The sequence below is a fragment of the Nomascus leucogenys genome, chromosome 22a (assembly GCF_006542625.1).
Source record: "Nomascus leucogenys isolate Asia chromosome 22a, Asia_NLE_v1, whole genome shotgun sequence".
NCBI classification, from domain to species: Eukaryota; Metazoa; Chordata; class Mammalia; order Primates; family Hylobatidae; genus Nomascus; species Nomascus leucogenys.
In genome coordinates this window covers 142,146,513-142,170,075 of record NC_044402.1, presented here as the reverse complement: position 1 = coordinate 142,170,075, position 23,563 = coordinate 142,146,513, and the positions used below count along the sequence as shown (strand labels likewise).

The 23,563-nt window shown below is 51.8% G+C and overlaps 1 pseudogene across 1 annotated transcript; it reads right to left on the bottom strand.

Annotated features, from left to right (window-relative positions):
- Positions 1–4,819: 4,819 nt before the first annotated feature.
- Positions 4,820–22,901, bottom strand: LOC115832306 (annotated as a pseudogene). The gene is made up of 6 exons (XR_004027711.1): positions 22,884–22,901; positions 22,673–22,749; positions 19,978–20,057; positions 8,181–8,316; positions 7,982–8,043; positions 4,820–6,281 (listed from the first exon to the last, which is right to left on the bottom strand). The product of XR_004027711.1 is annotated as an inhibitor of growth protein 5-like (transcript).
- Positions 22,902–23,563: the final 662 nt, after the last annotated feature.

Genomic DNA, 23,563 nt, shown 5'->3' with positions numbered 1-23,563 from the left:
CATGTAGGCACACATGAGAAGGCAGCGTTTGCAACCCAAGGGAAGAGCCCTGGACAGGCACCAGACAACACCAGCGCCTTAATCTTGGACTTCCAATCTCCAGAAATACGAGACATTTTTGTTAAGCCTCCCAGTCTGTGGTATTGTGATAACAGCCTGATATGGTTTGGATGTGTGTCCCCGCCCAAATCTTATGTTGAATTATAATCCTCAGTGTTGGGGGATGGGCCTAGTAGGAGGTGATTGGCTCATGGGGGCAGATTTCCCCTTTGCTGTTCTTGTGAAAGTGAGTGAACTCTCAGGAGACTTGCTTGTTTAAAAGTGTGGCTCCTTTCCCCTTTGCTCCCTCTCTCTCCTGGTCCACCATGGTAAAACGTGCTTGCTTCCCCTTCGCCTTCTGCCATGATGTAAGTTTCCTGAGGCCTCCGCACCACGCTTCCTGTACAGCCTGCAGAACTGTGAGTCAATTAAACCTCATTTCTTTATAAATTACACAGTCTCAGGTCGTTCTTTATAGCAATACAAGAATGGACTAATACAGAGCCCAAGCTGACTCCAGCAGCTTCCAAGGGGCAAGTGCAACACAGTAAGTCTTGCCCTTCCAGAGCAAGCACAGTACTCCTTTAGAAAGCAACTGCAGCGGCCGGGCACGGTGGCTCACGCCTGTGATCCCAGCACTTTGGGAGGCTGAGGCGGGCGGATCACGAGGTCAGGAGATCGAGACCATCCTGGCTAACACGGTGAAACCCCGTCTCTACTAAAAATACAAAATATTAGCCGGGTGTGGTGGCGGCCACCTGTAGTCCCAGATACTCGGGACGCTGAGGCAGGAGAATGCCGTGAACCCGGGAGACGGAGCTTGCAGTGAGCAGAGATTGCGCCACTGCACTCCAGCCTGGGCGACAGAGCGAGACTCTGTCTCAAAAAAAAAAAAAAAAGGAAAAAAAGCAACTGCAGCATTCTCACACGTCTTCCTTGGAAGTCAACTTGAGCCCCAGCACTGGCCACTGAGCTTCCTGAGCAACCACCCAAGGTAAGGCACAGGGTCCTCCCCAGACCCCCAGCCAGCAAGCACCACAAACCACGCTCCAATCGCTGCATACCCCTTCAGAATCCAACTTCACACACCTGCCTCTGGGCACAACACTGACATTTTACACCTGTTTCCCCAAATGATGCTGAATCACGGGGGTGGTCCTCCCATACCTTTCTCGTGGTAGTCAGTCTCATGAGATCCAGTGGTTTTATAAGGGGAAGCCCCTTTCACTCGGCTCTCATTCTCTCGTCTGCCGCCATGTAAGATGTGCCTTTCGCCTCCTGCCACGATTGTGAGGCCTCCCCAGCCGTGTGGAACTGAGGGTCCACTAGACCTCTTTTTCTGTCAGGCACGGTGGCTCACGCCTGTAATCCCAACACTTTGGGAGGCTGAGGCACGCAGATCACCTGAGGTCTGGAGTTCAAGACCAGCCTGGCCAACATGGCGAAACCCCATCTCTACTAAAAATACAAAAATTAGCAGGGCGTGGTGGCACATGCCTGTCATCCCAGCTGCTCAGGAGGCGGAGGCAGGAGAATCGCTTGAACCCAGGAGGCAGACGTTACAGTGAGCCGAAATCACGCAGTGCCACTGCACTCCAGACTGGGTGACAGAGCAAGACTCTGTCTCAAAAAAAGAAAAAATTTTTTTAAAAAACCTCTTTTTCTTTATAAATTACCCAGCTCGGGTATGTCTTTATCAGCAGCGTGAAAACGGGCTAATACAGATGCACTTTCAATTGTTTGTTCCAAAAAATACTTTATTTATTAAACAATATATCCATAATCTATAACATGATCCAAAAATACTGATATACATCTTTACATTATCTAATAAAAAGATTTACAATATTATCTTTCCTTTACAAATGGAACATAGATAATAATTCCTTGAAAATAAAAATGTAACATTCATGTTAAAGCTGCATCATCTTTTGGATGAAATGTAGTTAAAGGTGAACACCACAAAATACATACAGAGGAAGAAAGAAACTCCAATACAATCTCTCCTGAATGGGAACATATTCTTACACTTCCCCTGGCTTAAAATTCCTCTCAGCACAAGTATTGAAGGCCAATCACTGCTCACTAAAAATTTAGGAAAACCTTAAGTCTTCAATGCCCATAATTAACATCCCTCACGGTTTTATTCTAAACCATGAAGACCTAACCTAGGACAGGACAGACCCTCGGCTCTATGGTCACGTGGGAAGCTGCTCTGGGCCAGCGTCATTGCTGAAAGCAGCCCCAGCCAGGGCTCCCAACGACAGGACAGGAGGCCAAGTCCGACGGGGCTGCTGGACAGAAGACAAGCTGGCCGGTGTCCCCATCCGTCCCAGCAAACCCTCCCACCGCCACCGGTCTGCACAGCTGCTTCTCACTGCTCCAGGTGGACTGGAAAACACCCACGCCACAGAGCCCTGGCCAACAGTGAGACGGGCGGTCAGCTGCCGCTCAGGCAGCCACGCAGGCCTCCGCTCGACATCCCTGGCCAACAGTGGTCTCATGTCCACCCGCCCAGGGGTCCAGGTGGTCAGCTGCTGCTCAGGAGGCCACGCAGGCCTCCGCTCGGCATCCATGTCCCCAGCAGCAGCACCTGGGGCACATTCGCAGATGCAGAGGGCTCAGTTTCACCAGCTCCTGTTTTCACTGCAGCCTGCCTTCCCTACAGGATTCCCTCAGGTTACTGCCTGATACCGCAGCAATGAAAGCAAGAAAATGGGCAGAACGCTCCTTCCCATAGAGGCCAATCGCACAACCACAGAGGACCCACACCTTCGGCTCAGATGAAGCTCCAGAGTCACCCACTGGGTCCAGCCCACCCACCCTCAATCCAAGAGAGGGGTCTGGGGCCGGGCAGCTGTGGAGGGGGGTCTGGTCCAAGACTAAATCCCTGAATCACCCCCAGGGAGAAGGCGGCCAGGCCGTCTGAAGCAAGGCGTGGATGGTGCAAACGGTGTGGCTCCTGTGTCCCTGCAGGGCTGGGGCCAGGCCAGGGGCCATGACCTTCTTTTCTGGCCAAACGGCCACTCCTGAGTGTGTCTCTCCCACGGGTAGACAGCATCGGCCACAGAGCACTCAGGATTCAGTTGGGTCCAAACTACAGCCCAAGGAATTGTCTCATTCTGCTCATGTTTTCTGCGTTTCTTCCAAAACTCTATGCATATTATTTTGGTGATATTATTGTAAGTGGCAAAAGTAAACATTAAAAACACCTAAGCACAGAAACTTGAAAAGGTCAAAATTCAATACCTGGGATGGTGCACAGTGGCAGGCAGGCCCACATCGCCACGTGTTAGACAAAAGCTTCCCACATGGAAGCCAGTCATCTCTCCCCAGAAAGCAGCGAGACCTCAGGAAGCCGGGCAGCCGAAAGCACCAACAACCCCAGCGCTTTCCAGGGGTGGCCATGGGCGTGAACAGCTCAAAGGTGGAGCGCAATATCAAATTCATTTCTGAAAAACTGCCAGGCACCGTTTCAGCACAAACTCCCTGCACTTACCTATCCCACTTCCCAAAAATGGTAAAAGAGAGAAAAACGTTTTCCACAATGTATCCTCCACCATCATTAAACATCTGTGTTGGCCGGGTGCGGTGGCTCATGCCCGTCATCCCAGCACTTTGGGAGGCCGAGGCAGGTGGATCACTTCAGGTCAGGAGTTCGAGACCAGCCTGGTCACACATGGTGAAACCCCATTTCTACTAAAAATACAAAAATTAGCCGGGCGTGGTGGTGGGCGCCTATAATCCCAGCTACTCAGGAGGCTAAGGCAAGAGAATCACTTGAACCCAGGAAGCGGAGGTTGCAGTGAGCCAAGATGGTGCCACTGCATTCCAGCCTGGGTGACAAAAGTAAAACTCCGTCTCAAAAACACAAAACAAAAAACAAACAAAAAAAGACACACACACACAAAACCTGTGTTAACAAAAAGTTGTCATTAAATGAAAATTCATCTCCCAGCTGAGTGCAGTGGCTCACACCTGTAATCCCAGCACTTTGGGAGGCCGACGCAGGTAGATCATTTGACCCCAGGAGTTTGAGACCAGTCTGGCCAACATGGTGAAACCCCGTCTCCAACAAAAATACAAAATTTAGCTGGGTGGCCGGGCGCGGTGGCTGACGCCTGTAATCCCAGCACTTTGGGAGGCCAAGGCAGGCAAATCACGAGGTCAGAAGATGGAGATCCTAGCTAACATGGTGAAACCCGATCTCTACTAAAAATATTTTAAAAATCAGCCGGGCGTGTTGGTGAGCGCCTGTAGTCCCAGCTACTCGGGAGGCTGAGGCAGGAGAATGGCGTGAACCCGGGAGGCGGAGCTTGCAGTGAGCCAAGATCATGCCACTGTACTCCAGCCTGGGCGACAGAGCAAAACTCCATCTCAAAAAAAAAAAAAATTAACATACAAAACCCAGCCATCTCCAGTTTCACAGCCGTGGCTGAGGGTGTGAAGCACTGTAGCCTGCCCTCTCTGGCGCTTTCCCTTCTAAGCCACAGGAAGGCACCGCTTGGAGGGAGCCCCTTCAGGCCCCAGACACTGGCAGGGACGAGCAGCAGCAGTGGCCGACTGCCTGCCTGCACCTGCCTGGCACCTGCGCCCGGAGGATCCACTCCCCCCCACACCCTCGGAAAAGGACAGGCGGCCCAGAGACATCCGTGTGTTCAAGAATCGCAGAACATGAATGTGGACACCATCCCAACCAGGACTGTTCAGGATGTTCTTGTTCTCGTTCTCACTCACTGACTACCTTCTCGAGGGGAGGGCCCCGTCTGAGACACAGAGCTTCACACGTTCCTTCTGCTTTATTTCCTCTCCCTAGTGAAACATTAAACACAGGAGGAAAAGATATAGCTGTAGCCATCAGAAGGAAGTGAGACTGTCATTCCAAATGGCCCCCCACCATGAAGAAAACCAGGCTTTTCTTAAATTGGGAACCTCACGTCTCAGTTTTCCCTCAGGTTTCTTTCTGTGGTGTGAGGACAGAAACAGGCTTCCCTGCATTCCTCAGGAATCCTCTCCTTCCTCTAAAGGCACAGGAGAGGATTTCCGAGAGCCTGCGATGCTGTCAGGAACCGCAGGCTGGGTACCGTCACCAATGCATCACAGCAGAGCAAATCTGCACAGCCTTCCCCAACTACCACCGAAAGGATGGCTCCGGCTCAGCTTGGTGAACACTAATTAAACAAAAAGCACACTCGAGTTTCCTAGCTTCATTCCAGAACTGCTATTGTGGCACAATAAATTCACAACAAATTCACATCGGAGTCCCCTTGAACGGGAGCCGCGGGCCTGAGAATGCACAGCACAGGCAGACGTATCCGTGGTTCGTCAGCTCCTGGCAGACGGGACTCACTTCACAGACACACAGACCCACGATCTTCATGCTATTACGATAATTTCATCTTCACAGTAAAAACGTCACCAATTCCCAGAGAAACGGAACATCAGCCCAGCTGTTGCACAGGGTCTCGTGGGCACTGGTCACAGGACCCACAGCTACTCCAAGCTAATGAAGAGCCGTTTACTCCAGAGGTGAATCCCCCGAGGGAGGACTGAAGTCCAAGCTAAAAAGGCAGCACACAGTGAGGCGGAGGCCACTTCCTCCCGGGAAGAGCCCCCAGCCCTCCTGGGCCTGTCAGGCGCCCCACGCAGGAGTGCATGGTGGCCGGATGCAGCACGGAGCTGAGTGTGAGGAGGGCAGCCAGCCGCCACGGCGATGGCCCCACACGCGCCTCTCAGTGGCAGGTGTGCTCCAGCGGTTGGGGCACGTGGAGCCCGGGCTGTACCAAACAGTCCTAGAAAACCACAGGAAAGCTATGCGATGGTGGCGCTGCACGCTGCAGAGCGGCGGCCGTGGACCAGGTTGCCGTGGACCAGGTTACCACGTCTCCACCCGCACGCCTGGCCGGGCAGCCCGAGCTCAGAGCGCCCGCCCACGTCCGCCGGGGCTCCCTGCTGACGCTCGGGGGAAGTCCTGTAAAAGCCACACTCACGTCGCGGCGGCGAGTCCCCGCAAGGTCGCCCTTCTGTGCGAACAGGGTTTGGTGGGTTCTTGTTCTAGGAAACATCCAGCATTTCAACTGGCCACTGAGTTACTAAGTATCAACCGAACAAGGTAGTTTTAAAACGAAGGGAAATATTGCAACATGAACGAAGGAATAGATTTATAACTTGCTCCTCGGATCCGGGCACACAGCTCCTCCTACTTCTTCTTCCTCTTTTCCTGGACACACCGCGGACAGAACCTGTGACAAGAAAGGCGCAATGAGGCTCTGGGCGCCATTTCCGCCAGCGCACAGGGTGCCCAGGGCCCGCCTCCCCCTGTCTCCTAGGGCTGCTGCACGCCAGCAGGAGGGCACCAGGAGAGGCACACGCAGTGGGGCTGCGGCCCTCCTGCAGGGAAAACGCGCCGATGCACGTGCGGCTCTATGCAGGACGCCGGTTCTGAAGTTGACAGATACACATCAATGAGCAAAACCGATTTGACACCCAGGCGTTCCTCCTGAACAGTTGGGTCCTCCTTCCCCGGCCGATGGCAGGGTCGCTGGTGCCCTCTGTCTGGAGTCTGTGGGGGCTGCAGGGACCAAGCACGCATGAGCATGGCAGCCCCTCAGGCCCACGGAAACCCAGCCAGGCACCCTGCACTGGCCCTGGAAGCTGCCGTCTCACAAGTGCTCCCTGGTGACTCTGAGCAAGTTCTGGAACCACACGCACAAAGGGCTCCTGAACAGAGGCAGCTGCCGACCACAGAGGACATTCCATAGGTTCCCCACACAGGAGGCAGCCGACTCGCATGTGACGGCAACCGTCAACCCCTGCCTGGCCCAGGCCTAAGCCTGCCCAGGGCCCTCCGCCCTAACAGCCTCCGTACCCCTTCTCAAAACCCTCGGTACACTGTCCCCCAGCCGCATGGTGTGGGGCACCAGTGACAGGACAGCCTGTGTCACCGTGACACCGTGAGCTTGGCCAGCCTCTGAGACACAGCATCCTTTCCCTGTGTCCCCACACCGAACACCAAGGATAACTGGCTCTTACCAACTCAGGCGAGTCTGCCGGAGTTTCAAACACGCTGCCGCGATGACCTCGGAGTGCCACACAGAAGAGCACATTCTGATTTCATTTTCAGAACATATATATCCATTTTTAGATTTTCAGCACAGGCAAACAAAGCCAGGTTTTTATCTTTTTATTTATTTATTTGAGACAGGGTCTTGCTCTCTCGCCCAGGCTGGAGTGCAGTGGCACGATCTCAGCTCACTGAAGCCTTGGACTTCCAGGCTCAAGCCATCCTCCCACCTCTGCCTCCCAGGTAGCTGGGACCACAGGCACGCACCACCACGCCCAGCTAATTTTTGTATTTTTTGTAGAGTTAGGGTCTCCCGATGTTGCCCAGACTACAGGTTTTTATTTAAATGAAATCTGAGGAACAACAATGCAGAAAGTTGCCATTGCCAAGGGGATGCAAGGGTCAGGAAGAGAAAATGCTCCTGGCACCCGCGGCTTCTCCACTAGACAGAGCCATGGGCAGAGCCCTAGATCCACGCCCCGGCTTCAGGGCTCACAGCTCATGCTCTCTTTCCCAAATTTCCCTAGAGGACAAGAACCTCTCATTTCTGATGTAAGACGATCCCTACCTCCCACAGAGTCCGGAAGGTTGTCCTTCACGAGGGGCTGTTAACGTGAATATTACGTAACCTGGTAACCACCATCCCTGGGTGACGGCATCCCTCTGCCAGCTCGGACAGGCACAGCAGCAAAGGGGGGAAAAAGCCACACGCAGAGCAGCCAGCCACACTCCTTGAGGCCACCGTGGGGCATGCCTACATGGCTACTGCGCCCCGCTAAGCCCGGCAAGATTCTGCCATCTAGCACCTTCTCCCAGGGAGGCCAGCAGCGCAACACCCAGCAGGCTGGGGGAAAACAGAGCGAGCGTCCCCACACTCACCATTTTCCTTTGGGTTTCGTGGTGAGGTCCACGCAGGCAAAGTGAAACCACTCAATCGGACACTGCAAAGTAAAGGGAGAAACCGCAGTCAACACGCCTCCTGTTCTGTACACGAAACACAAGAAATGCCAACACCCACCAGCCCCCCCCCACACACAAGACCCCACCCCACGGCGCGAATCCCCCAGGTGACACTCACGTCTGGATTGTCACAGCCGATCATCTCCCCGTAGGAGACCTGGTGGCACAGGCAGTACGTGGGTTCATTCGGGTCCACGGGCATGTCCAGCACGTCGGAGGGGTGCACGGACAGGATGGTGTCAGTGAACTCAGACCTGCAGCAGACAGGGCACAGGCACCGCTGAAGGCCACAGCGGAAGTGAAACGGCACGGACACCATGGGCCCTTCTGTCTCTGACTTAAGGCCCCCTCACCCCAAAACTGTGAAGACAATCATCCCAAGGGGGAAATTGGTACCGTGCTCTGCGTGACACATAACGAATAAGCTTGCTTCCATTTTCCCATTGTGCTTTAGAAATGAATGCGACTCCAGGGCTGGCCACTGCGGTCATGCACTAACTGAATACACACCTTGTGGACGTTTTCTTCCTGGAGCACACATTTTCAAAACCTCAATAACCCCTCTGAACACGCAATGTTCTAAGGTGCCAGCAAGAAAATCATTAAGGATATGAACAGATTGTCAGCTGATGCTAGAAAGAACACTGTTACCCACAAAAATCCAGGAACAGCAACAGCTGGCAGCAAAGGGGTGGAGACCTCGCCCCCACCTTCGGACCCAGGTGGGGACATGGGGGCACAGAGGGCCCCAAGAGGCCGTGAAGCGCAGCACTCACCCACAGCACCGGGGTTCTGGTCCTCTCTGGGGACGAGTCCACACTCATCTTGGTCCCTCCTCCCAGACGGGACTCCCCCGGGACCTCTGGACTCACCCCACTTCTGGGCCATCCCTCAAAGACCCCGGCCCCTTTGGAAACAAGCACATGTCATCTCCGCCAGCAGACGGCTGACACCTGAGAGAAGCCTGCCAGCCTCCCACCCCAGACTGACGGGTGTCAGAGCAGCCCGCACAGTCAACAGCTCTCCCGTAACTGTGACCTCCTCCCAAGAGAATAGCCGTGCGTCCTGCGCCCGGGCCCTCCACGCACCTACTCAGGCACCTCTGCCCCAATACTGACTCAACCAGCAGCTCCCCACACACTCCCTGGCCCGCCCACCACCCACCCAGCTGTCCACCTGGCACCGGGCCCCTTCCGACCACACGCCATCCTTGTCACTCCTCCATCCCCATCAGCTCCCACGTGGGTTTCTACACAGCAGGCTGGCGGGTGTTCCACCCTGTCGATGCCTCCCTCCAAGCCTGCCACCTGTAGCACCACAGCCGCCCCGCCAGGACCACAGACCTCAGGTGCAGACTTCCCCGCTTGAAAGGGATGCACTTAGGGGGAAATTTACGCTTTTATATTTCAGCATTTTTCAAATAAACTTATAAGCTGCAGGTACTATAGACAGTGTATTCCCATTAGTACAGAAAGAAAAAGTATCTTCCCTATCCCACCCTCCAACCCAAGAATATCCAGTTGCTATGTAAACACGGCAGGTTAGCAGGAGGAATGTGGCCGTGAGAAAAACAGTCACGATCGGGGAAAGCCAAGGAGCAGAAGTCTGGGTCCCAGAGGGAATCAACACTCAGCTTTTCCTTAGATACCTGTCTGAAGCTTTTCTACACCTTTGCAATTGCCCGTACACATACACACACACTCGGGCTCTGCATGCACCCGGCCTCCCCGCTGCCCTCTGGCACAGGGGCGCCCACCTAAGTCTGTCCTTCGGCGGGTAATCTGCTCTTCTGCTCTTTCTCTCTGTCTGGGAATAGACAGGGCTTTCTCTTTAGAGCTGAAATCCATCAGTGTCCCAAGTCCAGGTCCAGGTGCTGCCGACACTGCATTCAAGCAACAGTCTCAAGCAGTCTTCGGGTCTGTCCTCCAGCAGCGGCTCGCAAGGGTCTACGTCTCAGCCTCCTGCCGATTCCGGGATGCCACCTGTGGCTTCACCTCCAAGGGGCTCCTGCGGTCTCGAGTCACCTCTCACCCGCGGAGAGCAGGGCAGCACCCTCTGCTGCCAACCGTCCCCGAAACGCTCTCTGACGCCCTCCTCTTCTGCGCCGAGTCCAGTTCTGTCCACAAAGCCCGACCCGACATCTTGAGCTGCTACTTGACCTGTGTCTCAGCATCACCAGGTTCGAAGGCGCTGGCCAGATTTGACGGCTGTGAGACGGCCGGGGGCCTGAGGGGACCGCCCAGCAAGGGCACCCCAGAAGGTGAGGCCAGTGTGCAGGCCTCATTGGCCTCTCCAGTCTCGCCTGAGGGAGCGCCATGGCGTGTGGCCAGGGAGTGCTGCTAGCAACCCTGAGGGAGGCAACCAGTAGGCCATGGGGAGCCCTGTCCCTTGCACAGGCCAGGGTGACCCCAATCGTCAGCGGCTGCTGACTCCCTTTGGCACCACTGCCACAAGAGGCACCCTCTGTGCTAATTCCCCAGGGTGTGGCAGGCACCCCTCGCCAGACGGTGCCAGCAAGCCCTTCCGCGCCCGGCCCCGATGGCTTCCCAGCACTCCACGTAGCTCCTAGCAGGGGGCTGGCTGCCTGCCCAAGCTCCGGGATTCCAGGTGCTACAGGTGACACTGCCCTTCATCCACACACACAGGTTCTGCCTCGCCAGAGCAAGGCCACAGGGCAGCAACAGTGCAGGGGGCAGCCTCAGGTCACGGGATCTCAGACGAGACACGGAGCATCTGTGCAGTCTAGGAACACTGCATTCCAGGAAGAGCCCCGGGCACGTGGGGAACGGGCCTGAACAGGGCAGGCCACAGGGACAGGATGGCATGTGCTCCCGGGTCCCCAGCAGGGAACAGGACCCGCCTTGAAGCAGAGCGGCCTGGCCCCACAGCGTGACCACGAGGGGCGTGAAAACCCACTGTGCTGATGGGTCAGGGACGCACGCCCCGGAACTCCAGAGCCCAGGGGCAGGCGGGCTACTGCGCACACCCAGGATGATGCCCTTGGAGGCACACGAGTGCACACTGCCGCCCCGGTAAGCCAGGCTTTGGGTCCAACCGACTGGTCCTCAGGATGACCCGTCTGCCCACCTGCACCATCCTCCTGTCCCTCTGGAAGGGGCCTGCTTGGCGCCTTGGGCATCAGAGCTTCAGAGCTGGCCTTACCAGCCCATCTTGACATCTTGCAATGGGACAGGAGCAGCACTGCCACTTGGCACAGAGAAGAAAGAGATTCACACACAAGCTAGATCCAGAGCCGCAGGGGCCCCGCAACTGTCGTCATCGGTGATCACCCTTCTCATCTGTCACTACTGCAAGCTGCCCGGCAGGCAGCGCTGAGCTCCCAGGCTCCGCATTGCTGCTAAACAGTGCTGACAGGAAAGGCCATGAGGCCACGGTGGATCTTCCTGTGTCTGCAGAGGTGCTGGCTGTTCCTGAGGTCTCTGAAGCAGGGCAGAGCCCTCAGGGAGGAAGCCCTGACCCCAACAGGGAGCTGGAGTCTCCTTCACCACCACGAGGACCCCCAGTGCCTGCATTCCTTATGCCTAGCATACCCTTGAGAAACAGCACTGGGTGAGGAGGAGACCAGGAGGAGTCCCACTTTCACGCAGAAAAGGCACGGTCGGGACAGGACCTTCAGGTTCCGAGCAGGAAGGAGCAGGAAGACTCAGAACGCTGTTGCCACTGAGTTAGAAAACACAAAACCCAGCAAGTCACAAAAACCACCTTCTCAAAGATGCCAGGAGCTGTGAAGCAACAGAGCTGGAGGACCTGCAGCCAGAGGGGGGGTTGGGGGCTGAGGGGTGTCCACCTGCCTCACGCACTGAGCGAGGGCTGGGGGCTTTGGAGCAACAGAGCTGGAGGACCTGCAGCCGGAGGAGGGGGTTGGGGCTGGGGGGCGTCCGCCTGCCTCATGCACTGAGTGGGGGCTGGGGGGGGGTCCGCCTGCCTCATGCACTGAGTGGGGGCTGGGGGCTGTGGAGCAACAGAGCTGGAGGACCTGCAGCCGGAGGGGGGGGTTGGGGGCTGGGGGGCGTCCGCCTGCCTCATGCACTGAGTGAGGGCTGGGGGGCGTCCGCCTGCCTCATGCACTGAGTGAGGGCTGGGGGGCGTCCGCCTGCCTCATGCACTGAGTGGGGGCTGGGGGGGCGTCCGCCTGCCTCATGCACTGAGTGAGGGCTGGGGGGCATCCGCCTGCCTCATGCACTGAGTGGGGGCTGGGGGCTGTGGAGCAACAGAGCTGGAGGACCTGCGCCGGAGGGGGGGTTGGGGGCTGGGGGGCGTCCGCCTGCCTCATGCACTGAGCCAGGGCTGGGCTGGCCACTGGGCCACGTTGAGCCCACACAGCCACACATGGCGGCCGCATCCCCACCGACATTTATAGTCCAGAGGCTGCACAGAGCAACTAAAAGCAGAAGGAAAATCCCTGCAACCTCCGAGTTCTCGAGGAAGGCGTCTGCTCGGCACCGCTGGTCTCCTCCCCTGCACTTCTACCAACTGTGGAAGCCGCTGGGGCAGGAGGCCAGAGAGGAAATCTCAAGGTCCTCAAGGGGTGTGGGTGGAGGTGAAGCTGAGACCCTGCCTGGCCCCAGGCCCCCAGCCCTACTGGCCTGAACTAAAACAGAATGAATACCTCCTGGGGAGAACAGAAATTTCCCTCTCCACGCTTCCTTTATACCTAAGGTCAGACAGCTAATAACAAATCATAAGACACGTACACTCAGCAGGGAAATAGGGCTGATGATGTTTTTTTAAAAGCTGGTTACCAAGGAATGGTGGCACAGGAGTTCGCGACCAGCCTGCATAACACAGTGAAACCCTGTCTATACTAAAAATACAAAATTAGCCAGTCATGGTGGCACGCGCCTGTAATTCCAGCTACGTGGGAGGCTGAGGCAGAGAATCACTTGAACTCGGGAGGCAGAGCTTGCAGTGAGCCAAGATTGTACCAGTGCACTCCATCCTGGGCGACTAAGCAACACCTTCTCAGAAAAAAAGGAGAGAGAGAAAAGAAGGAAGGAAGGAAGGAAGGGAGGAAGGGAGGGAGGAAGGGAGGGAGGGAGGGAGGGAGGAAGGAAAGGGCAGGTGAGAGGCCGAGCTGGGCGGATCACTTGAGGCCAGGAGTTTGAAACCAGCCTGGCCAACATGCTGAAACCCCGGCTGTACTAAAATACAAAAATTAGCCGGGTGCAGTGACGCTCACCTGTAATCCCAGCTACTTGGAAGGCTGAGGCGGGAGAATGGCTTGAACCCGGGAGGCAGAGGCTGCGGTGAGCCGACACTGCACCATTGCACTCCAGCCTGGGTGACAGAGCCAGAACCTGTCTCCTAAATACATAAAGTAATAGAAACAAATCAAACTGAAGTACAGAAATAAAAAGCTTACAGAAAGTAAGCAGAGCCTCAGTGAGCTGTGAGAAAATCTAAGCTACAGAACACACAGGGAGCTGGATAGCAGGAAGACGAGAAAGGAGAACACAAAAATATTGGAAGAACTGTCTGAAAATTTTCCAAATTTGATGCAAAGTATAAACCAACAGTTCAAAGATGCTCAACAAGTTCCACGCAAAATATACACAAAAAATCACACCAATATACCTCATAACCAAACTGTTAAGAGCCAGTGACAATGAGAAATCTTAAAAGCAAAAAAAACCAAGAAACCACCAAAAATAATCATTCTCACTAATTTATCATCAGAATCAATGAAAGACAGAAGAAAATGAGAGAACATCTTTAGTGAGAAAAAAAGGTCAACCTAAAATTCTATATGCAGCGAAATAAAAGCATTTTCAGAGAAACAAAAACTGAGAGAATTCGTCACCATCAGCATACACGTACTGTAAACAATGTAAAGTTCTTCAGCAGAGGAGAAATGACAAGACAGAAATTTGCATCCACATAAAGAAATATATATAAGCAGAATATGTATGGAAAAAAAATTTTTAAAGAAAGAAAATACAATAATATTAAGAAATAATAGTTGGGCCAGGCATAGTGGCTCATGCCTGTAATCCCGCCACGTTGGGAGGCTGAGGTGAGAGGGTCACTGGAGGCCAGGAGATTGAGACCAGCCTGGCAAACATGGCGAAACCCCATCTCTACTAAAAATACAAAAATTAACTAGGTGTGGTGGTGGGTGCCTGTAATCCCAGCTACTCAGGAGGCTGAGGCACGAGAATCACTTGAACCCGGGAGGCAGAGGTTGCAGTGAGCTGAGATAATACCACTGCACTCCCGCCTGGGCCACAGAGCAAGACTCTGTCTCAAAAAAAAAAAAAAAAAAAGCAGGTTACCAGAAATGGCAACTATATGGGGTAACTATATATGGGGTGACTTTTGTGGCGAGAACACTTAAAATCTACACATTTTTTTGAGACGATATTGTTATTAACTGTAGTCGCCATGTTGTAAAACAGATCTTTTGAACTTATTCCTCCTATAAAAATGAAATTCTGTATCCAACATCTGCCCTGACCACCCCAGCGCCTGACCACCATTCTACTCTCTACTTCTGTGAGTTTGACATCTTTACGTTCCACATATATTTTAAAATGTGTTTAACATAATCAGTGGTTTGCATCTAAGGTAATAACATGTATTGTGAAGCTTAGATCACATGCAGAAGCAAAATGAAGGACAACAGCACAAAGCCTCACGTTAAACGTCGAATAGTGTAATATCTGAAGTTCACTGTGGTCACTTAAGGAAACTGAGTGCACACACTAGAACAATCCTTAAAACACACGGGCCGGGGCGGTGGCTCACGCCTGTAATCCTAGCACTTTGGGAGGCCGAGGTGGGTGGATCACTTGAGGTCAGGGGTTCGAGACCAGCCTGGCCAAACTGGTGAAAACCTATCTCTACTAAAAATACAAAAAACATTAGCCAGGTGTGGTGGCACACACCTATAATCCCAGCTACTGGGGAGGCTGAGGCATGAGAATCGCTTGAACCTGGGAAGCAGAGGTTGTAGTGAGCCAAGATCACGCCATTGAAAATTGCACTCCAGCCTGGGCAACAGTGCAAGACTCCGTCTCGGAAAAAAACAAAACAAAAACAAACAAAAAACAAGCATGGCTACTAAGACAAGAGTGGGAAAAAAACGGAATACTAAAAAAATACTTCATTATTCCAAAAGAAGACAGGAAAGGAGCAGAAGGAACAAACAGAAAACTAATAGCAAGATGGTGAATCTAAATCCCCCCATATCATTAATTATGTTAAATATCAACAGACCAAATATTGCAATGAAGGCCGGGTGCGGTGGCTCATGCCTGTAATCCCAGCACTTTACAGGGAGGGAGGCCGAGGTGGGCAGATCACTTGAGGTCAGGAGTTCGAGACCAGCCTGCCCAGCATGGTGAAATCCTGTCTCTATTAAAAATACAAAAATTAGCTGGCCTTCAAAGGATTTCAATTATATAATGTTCTTTGACCACAACAGAACTCAACTAAAAATTAAAATGAGAAAGGTATCTGAAAAATCCCAAATTATTTGGAATCGAGACACATACTTCTACATAAGTTATAGGGCAAAGCAGCAGCATGAAAAAAAAAAAATTCTAGGCCAGGTGCGGTGGCTCACACCTGTAATCCCAGTACGTTGGGAGGCCAAGGCAGGTGGATCACCTGAGGTCAGGAGTTCAAGACCCGCCTGGCCACATGGTGAAACCCTGCCTCTACTGAAAATACAAAAAACAATTAGCCAGGCATGGTGATACGTGCTTGTAATCCCAGCTACTCAGAAGGCTGAGGCAAGAGAATTGCTTGAACCCAGGAGGTGGAGGTTGCAGTGAGCCAAGATCACACCACTGCACTCAAGCCTGGGCAACAGAGTGAGGCTCCGTCTCACATACACACAAAAAAATTCAATTCCAGCACTTTGGGAGGCCAACGTGGGTGGATCACTTGAGCTCAGGAGTTTAAGACCACCCTGGGCAACATGGCAAAACTCCATCTCTACCAAAAATATAAAAAATTAGCCAGGCATGGTGGCATGCACTTGTCGTCCCAGCTACTTGGGAGGCCGAAGTGGGAGGATCTCTTGAGCCCAGGAGGTGGAGGCTGCAGTGAGCCAAGATCGTGCCACTACACTCCAGCCTGGGTGACAGAGTGAGACCTCATTTCGAAAAACAAGAAAAACATTCTAAAATATTTTAAATAGGTAAACAAAATAAAAATTAAAAACAATATCAAAATTATATCAAAATCATAATATATCAAAATTTGTGGAGTGCAACAAAAATAATAATTAGAACAAGGAAGATATAAAAATCAATTATCCACGCTACTTCCACCTTAAAAAGCTAGAATAGTATAGGCAAAGTAAACCCGAGTAGAAAAAAGGAAATAGAGAGTAGAAACAAATGCAATAGCAAACAAAAAAATAGAGAAAACAATAAAAATATGAAACTAAAAGCCAGTTCTCTAAAAAGATCAAGACGGCCAGACGCGGTGGCTCACGCCTGTAATCTCAACACACGGAGAGGTTGAGGCAGGCGGACTGCTTGAGCCCAGATGTTTGAGACCAGCCTGGGCAACATGATGAAACCTTGTCTCTACAAAACATTAGCCAGGCATAGCGGCGCGTGTCTGTGGTCCCAGCTACTCGGGAGGCTGAGGTGGGAGAATCGCTTGAGCCTGGGGATGGGGAGGTGGAGGCTGCAGCGAGCCATGTGCATGCCACTGCACTCCAGCCTAGGTGACACAGCTAGACCCTGCCTCAGGAAAAAAAAAAAAAAAGGATCAAGACAAAATGAGAGAAACATAAATTACCAATATCAGGACTGAAAGAGGGGTCATCATAACAGACACCACATCAGAACCATAATAATGCAAAATTATTAACAACCCGATGTCAAAAAAATCTGACAATTTACATGAAACAAATTTCCTGAAAGACACAGATTTGCTGGGCGCGGTGGCTCACGCTTGTAATCCCAGCACTTTGGGAGGCCGAGGCAGGCAGATCACGAGGTCAGGAGATGGAGACCATGGTGAAACCCCGTCTCTACTAAAAATACAAAAAATTGGCCGGGCGTGGTGGCGGGCGCCTGTAGTCCCAGCTATTTGGAGAGGCTGAGGCAGGAGAATGGCGTGAACCCAGGAAGCGGAGCTTGCAGTGAGCCGAGATTGCGCCACTGCACTCCAGCCTGGGTGACAGAGCAAGACTCTGTCTCAAAAAAAAAAAAAAAAAAAAAAAAAAAGAAAGACACAGATTTTTTCCAAAACTGACTCGAGAAGAATAGAAAGCCTGAATACTTCCATAACTTTAAAGGAACTGAATGCAACATCAAACTGTACACTTAGAATAACATTTTATTGTATGTGAATTATTTCTTAATAAAGTTAATTTAAAAGGTTAGAAAAACAGCAGGACTAAACTATAATGTATAGTGTCTAGGAATGCACTATAAAACTATTAAAGAAAGGAGGAAATAAACACTATAGAAATCTGGATCATGTTTATTTGGGGGCAGGAGGAGTTTATGATTTTAACAGGGCACATGGAAGGCCTTCCAGCAGCAGTTAATCACTGACTAGGTGCTACTTACAAAGATCTTCACTTTACGGAAATTAATTAAACCATGTTTGTTCTGTGCGGTTTTCTGTATCTGTGCACTACTTTACAATACAAGACTGTTGGGATTTTTTTTTTTTTTGAGATGGAGTTTCGCTCTGTCACCCAGGCTGGGGTGCAGTGGTGTGATCTTGACTCACTGCAACCTCCACCTCCCGGGTTCAAGCAATCTCCCTGCATCAGCCTCCCAAGTAGCTGGGATTACAGGCAGCTGCCACCACACTCAGCTAAGTATTTTGCATTTTTGGTAGAGATGGGGTTTCACCATGTGGTCAGGCTGGTCTTGAACTCCTGACCTCAGGTGATTAACCTGCCTTGGCCTCCCAAAGTGCTGCAATTACAGGCATGAGCCACTGTGCCCAGCCAAAAGGCTAAGCACTAGCTAAAAAAAACTGAAAATTGGGGCTGGGCACGGTGGCTCACGCCTGTAATCCCAGCACTTTGGGAGGCCAAGGCGGGTGGATCACGAGGTCAGGAGATCAAAATCATCCTGGCTAACAAGGTGAAACCTCACCTCTACAAAAATAAAAAAAAATTAGCTGGGTGTGGTGGCATGCACCTGTAGTCTCAGCTACTTGGGAGGCTCAGGGAGGAGAACTGCTTGATCCTGGGAGGCAGAGTTTGCAGTGAACCGAGATTGCGCCATCACACTCCAGCCTGACTGACAGAGCAAGACTCCATCTCAAAAACAAACAAACAAACAAACAAAAAACTGAAAATTGGGTCGGGTGGTGATGGCTCACGCCTGTAATCCCAGCACTTTGGGAGGCCGAGGCAGGTGGATCACTGAGGTCAGGAGTTCGAGACCAGCCTGGCTAACATGGTGAAATCCCATCTCTACTAAAAATACAAAAACTTAGCCGGGCATGGTGGCACGCACTTGTAGTTCCAGCTATCCAGGAGGGTGAGGCAGGAGAATTGCTTGAACCTAGGAGGCAGAGGTTGCAGTGAGCTGAGATGGCACCATTGCACTCCAGCTTGGGCAACAAGAGCGAAACCCCATCTCAAAAAAAAAAATGAAATTGTCCCTTTTTGTCAGAAGAACTTTTTTCCTCTTTATTTATTTATTTATTTTTTGAGACAGAGTCTCATGTTGTGGCCCAGGCTGGAATGTAGTTGTGCGATCATGGCTCATGATCCTCCCAGCTCAGCTTTCCCTAGTAGCTGGGACTACAGCCCACGCCACCACACTCAGCTAATTTTTTCTATTTTTTTGTAGAGATGGGGGGTCTCACTTTGTTGCCCAGACTGGTCTCAGATTCCTGGGCTCAAGTGATCCTCCCGCCTTGGCCTCTCAAAGTGCTGGAATTATAGGCATGAGCCACCATGCCCAAAACTTACACTCTTTGACCCCTCCCCCTGTGAGAATTCATCTCCATAGAGGCTTCGTGGCATTTCAGCATTTTCTCTTTAGTCTAAATGTCACTCCTCTGAGGTAATACTACAATCTCTTTGGAGGGTATACAATACCTTTGGCAGGGAGGGTGTCAGTGGGAGAATGCTTTAAATAAAGTATCCTTGGCCGGGCACGGTGGCTCACGCTTGTAATCCCAGCACTTTGGGAGGCCGAGGCGGGCGGATCACGAGGTCAGGAGATCGAGACCACGGTGAAACCCCGTCTCTACTAAAAAATACAAAAATTAGCCAGGCGTGGTGGCGGGCGCCTGTAGTCCCAGCTACTCGGAGAGGCTGAGGCAGGAGAATGGCGTGAACCCGGGAGGCGGAGCTTGCAGTGAGCCGAGATTGCGCCACTGCACTCCAAGCCTGGGCGACAGGCGAGACTGTCTCAAAAAAATAAATAAATAAATAAATAAATAAATAAATAAATAAAGTATCTCAAAAAACTTCAAGTTAAAATGACATGTCTATTTAATAAATGTGGCCACATAATAAACAATGAATATATGCAAACTATATATTGACACATAAAATAACTGACAGATACACAGAAGTCTAGGCTACTTCAAAGCGTGGTTTACATTGGCCTCTTCAACAACACATTGCCCACCACCCTACTGTCCCTAGCGGGGCAGCACACACTGTGGCTAAGAGGACGGGCACCGGATGGAGTCAGACTCCAGGTGCAGGCCCAGCCGCACCACAGCAGCTCTAAACCTGGGCAGTCCCTGCGACACTGAAAACGCCCCTGACAACGGCACCCCCTCAAAGGCTGCGGTGAGGACAGGCTGACGACAGGCGCACAGCATAAGAACCAGAATACCACCAGCGCACCGGTGTGCACTTCACTCAGGGCTCAGCTTCCATCAGTTTTCTACATCCGGTACAGGCTATGGGTATTTGTTCTTTTGGGAAAAAGGGGGGAAAGCCTTCTTACCCTCCTTTATGCTTCTTTTCTTTGGTGTATCTTCCTCTGATGTCCTCCTGCCTCGGCCCCGGGACCCTCTTTTTTTCCTTCTGGACCCCGGGCCTTCTGAAAAATAATCAAGACACAAATTATTTTTATAGAATTCTCTAAAGCAAGGGCAAGTTTTGTGTTTTTGTTTTTAAGAAGGGTCTCGCCTCTGGTCTCCCAGGCTGGCTGGAGTGCAATGGGAGCAATCATAGGCTCACCACAGTCTTGACTTCCTGGGCTCAAGCAATCCACCACCTCAGCCTCCCAAGTAGCTGGGGACCACATGGTGGCACCACCACACCCGGCTAATTTTTTAGAAACTTTTTGTTGAGACGAGGGTCTCACTATGTGCCCAGGTCGGTCTCAAAACCTCCTACCCTCAAGTGATCCTCCTGCCTCAGCCTCCCAAAGTGCTGGGCGTTGGTTACAGGCATGAGCCACCACGCCCAGCCTTGCAAGGGACAAGGTTTACCCAAATATGATACTTACCCTAGTTTGATTCATACTTTAATGATTTACCGTGACAAGACTCTTCAAAACTCCATAGTTAACAGTAAATAAATAAAGAAAAAAAAATTAACAGACTTGCTTTTTAACCCTCGCCCTCCGGAGCTTTCAAAATCACTGCCCTCCATTCTTGGTCCTTCGAGATCTGCCTCCAAAGCGCGCCAGGTCTGCGTCAAGCCTTTCGAATGGTGTTATCCACCTACAAAAGGACACCCAAAGTCTTATTTTAAAGTAAAACCAAAACACCTCAGAAATTCACGAATGCACAAAAGTATCCACCAGGAAACACCGTCTTGCCCTTTAATTGAGTCTCCATGAACAAACCTCTTGCTAAAAACAAGGCCCACTATTTCAAAAGTCCATGCAAGGGTCTTGTGCTTTTTCTGCATATTTTGACATTCCAATGAATAAATCCCATTTAGGGAAAAGACATGAGTGTGGGCAATAATGAGAAGCAGATTGTGGAAATGCGGTGAACAAGGCCTGGGATATCTGACGGCTGAATCCTACTTTAAAATATGGCTACCTGGAGGCCAGGTGCCAGCGGCTCACACCTGTAATCCCAGTACCTTGGGGAGTCGAGGTGGGTGGATCACCTTGAGTCAGAGTTCAAAACCAGGCCTGACCAACATGATAAAATCCCATCTCTCATAAAAATACAAAAATTAGGGCAGGCGCGGGTGGCTTCACGCCTGTAGTCCCAGCACGCTGGGAGACCGAGGTGGGTGGATTCATTTGAGGTCAGGAATTCGAGACCAGCCTGGCCAACATGGAAAAATAATCTTATTAAAAATACAGGCCAGGCACAATGGCTCATACCTGTATCCCAGCACTTTGGGAGGCTGAGGCAGGTAAATCACTGAGGTCGGGAGTTCCGAGACCAGCCTGACCAACATGGAGCAACCCCATCTCTACCAAACATACAAAAATTAGCCAGGCTGGTGGCACATGCCTGTATCCCAGCTACTCAGGAGGCTGAAGCAGGAGAATGCGCTTGAACCCGGGAGGCAGAGGTTTGCAGTGAGCTGAGATCGTGGCATTTGCACTCCCAGCTGAGCAATAAGAGGCGAAGCGTCTGGCTGCAAAAAAAAAAAAAACAAAACAAAAAACAAAAAATTAGCCTGTTGGGTAGTGGTGCACGCCTGGTAATCCCAGCTATTTAGGAGGCTGAGGCAGGAGAATTGCTTGAGCCTGGAAGTGGGAGGGTTGCCAGTGAACTGCAACCATGCCACTGCACCCGTAGTCTGGGGGGACACATGGTGAGGCCCGTCTCAAAACTACATAAATAATGAAAAAAATAAAAAAATGAAAAACTGACAAAAATTAGAGCCAGGCGTTCGGTCGGGGTGACGTGTAAGTCCCAGCTGACGTCAGGGAGGCGTTGAGACAGGAGGAGAATTGCGCGTGTGAACCTGAGAAGGGCACAGGTGTCATGGAGCCAGAGAGTTTGGCACCATGTGGCACTGCTGAGCCTGGGCAACAGAGCAAAAGCCATCCAAAAAAAAAAATAAAAAAGAGGCACTGCATGCCGAACCAGCTACCAGGGAGGCTTGAGCCAGTAGAAGCGAACCCAGGAGGAGGGCAGGACGAGATCACACCACTGCACTCCAGCCTGGGCGAAGAGCAAGGACTCTGTCTCAAAAAATAATATAGATTAAAATAAAATAATATAATAAAATATGGCCACCTGGAGGGTCGGGCACGGTTGGCTCATGCCTGGTAATCCCAGGTATTTGGGAGGGCTGAGGGGTGGATCACTGAAAGTAGGAGTTCCAGACCAGAGTGGGCCAACAGGGGTGAAACCCCACCTTTTCTAAAAATATAAAAAATTAGCTGGGTGTGGTGGCGCATGCCTGTAAGTCCCAGCTACGTCGGGAGGCTAAGGCACGAGAATTACTTGAGCCGTAGGAGGCGGAGTTGTGCACTGAGCCTGAAATCACACCACTGTACTCCAGCGGTGGACAACAAAGTGAGACTGTCTCAAAAAAAACCCAAATGGTTCCTCCGAGCAGATACACAAACAAAAAGGGCACAGAAAAAAAAAAAAAAAAAAAAAAAAAAACAGGGATGGTCCTACATGAAGTGTATCCCATCTGCACTTCCTCCAGCAGCGTCAGGCTACCAAAGCCAGCCTTCCACTTGGCTATGCCCATTTCTGGGCAGTTTTTACATTTTGTTGCATGAGAGGCAGGAGTAGAAGTCAGAGGAGGAGCCATGGCCCCCGCCCGCCCTCACCATCTTGTAAGTCTGAGCAGCCAGAGGCACTCTGTCATCGCCGAGAAAGCCGTGGCCCCCGCCCTGCCCTCACCATCTCGTAGGTCTGTGCGGCCAGCAGCACTCTGTCATCACCGAGAAAGCTGTGGCCCCCGCCCCGCCCTCACCATCTCGTAGGTCTGCATAGCCAGCTGCACTTTGTCGTCACTGTATTCCTTGCACTTGCTGTAGGCGTTCTGGATCTTCTGCAGGCGCTCCACGCGCTGGTCTGGAGACAGCGTCTTCACCGTGGAGATGTACTCTGCAGCCAGGATGTCAATCTCTGCTTTCTTATCTGATGGAGAAATGGGGGAAAAGCTAGCCCTGCACAAGACACCATGATATGCTCACCAGACCGGCAACAACTAAAGTCAGCCAACGCCAAGTTGTGGCAAAGATGTAGGCTGACGCGGACTCACGCTGTGCTGGTGGGAGCGCAAGTGGGCAGAACCGTTCTGGGATCGTGTGGCTGTGCAGACTTTATAGCAACGTGCCCAGGACAGTCCTAGTTCTGAGTGTTACACAGCAAGTGGTCACAGTGCCCTCCTCGACTCTCAAACATCCTGTGTGAATAATTTGTAGTCACCTTTCCTATGACCTGGCATACTACTCTTCTTTTTCTTTTCTTTTTTTTATTTTTTATTTTGAGACAGTCTCGCTGTCACCCAGGCTGGAGTGCAGTGGCGCGATCTCGGCTCACTGCAGGCTCCGCCCCCCGGGGTTCACACCGTTCTCCTGCCTCAGCCTCCCGAGTAGCTGGGACTACAGGCGCCCGCCACCTCGCCCGGCTAATTTTTTGTATTTTTAG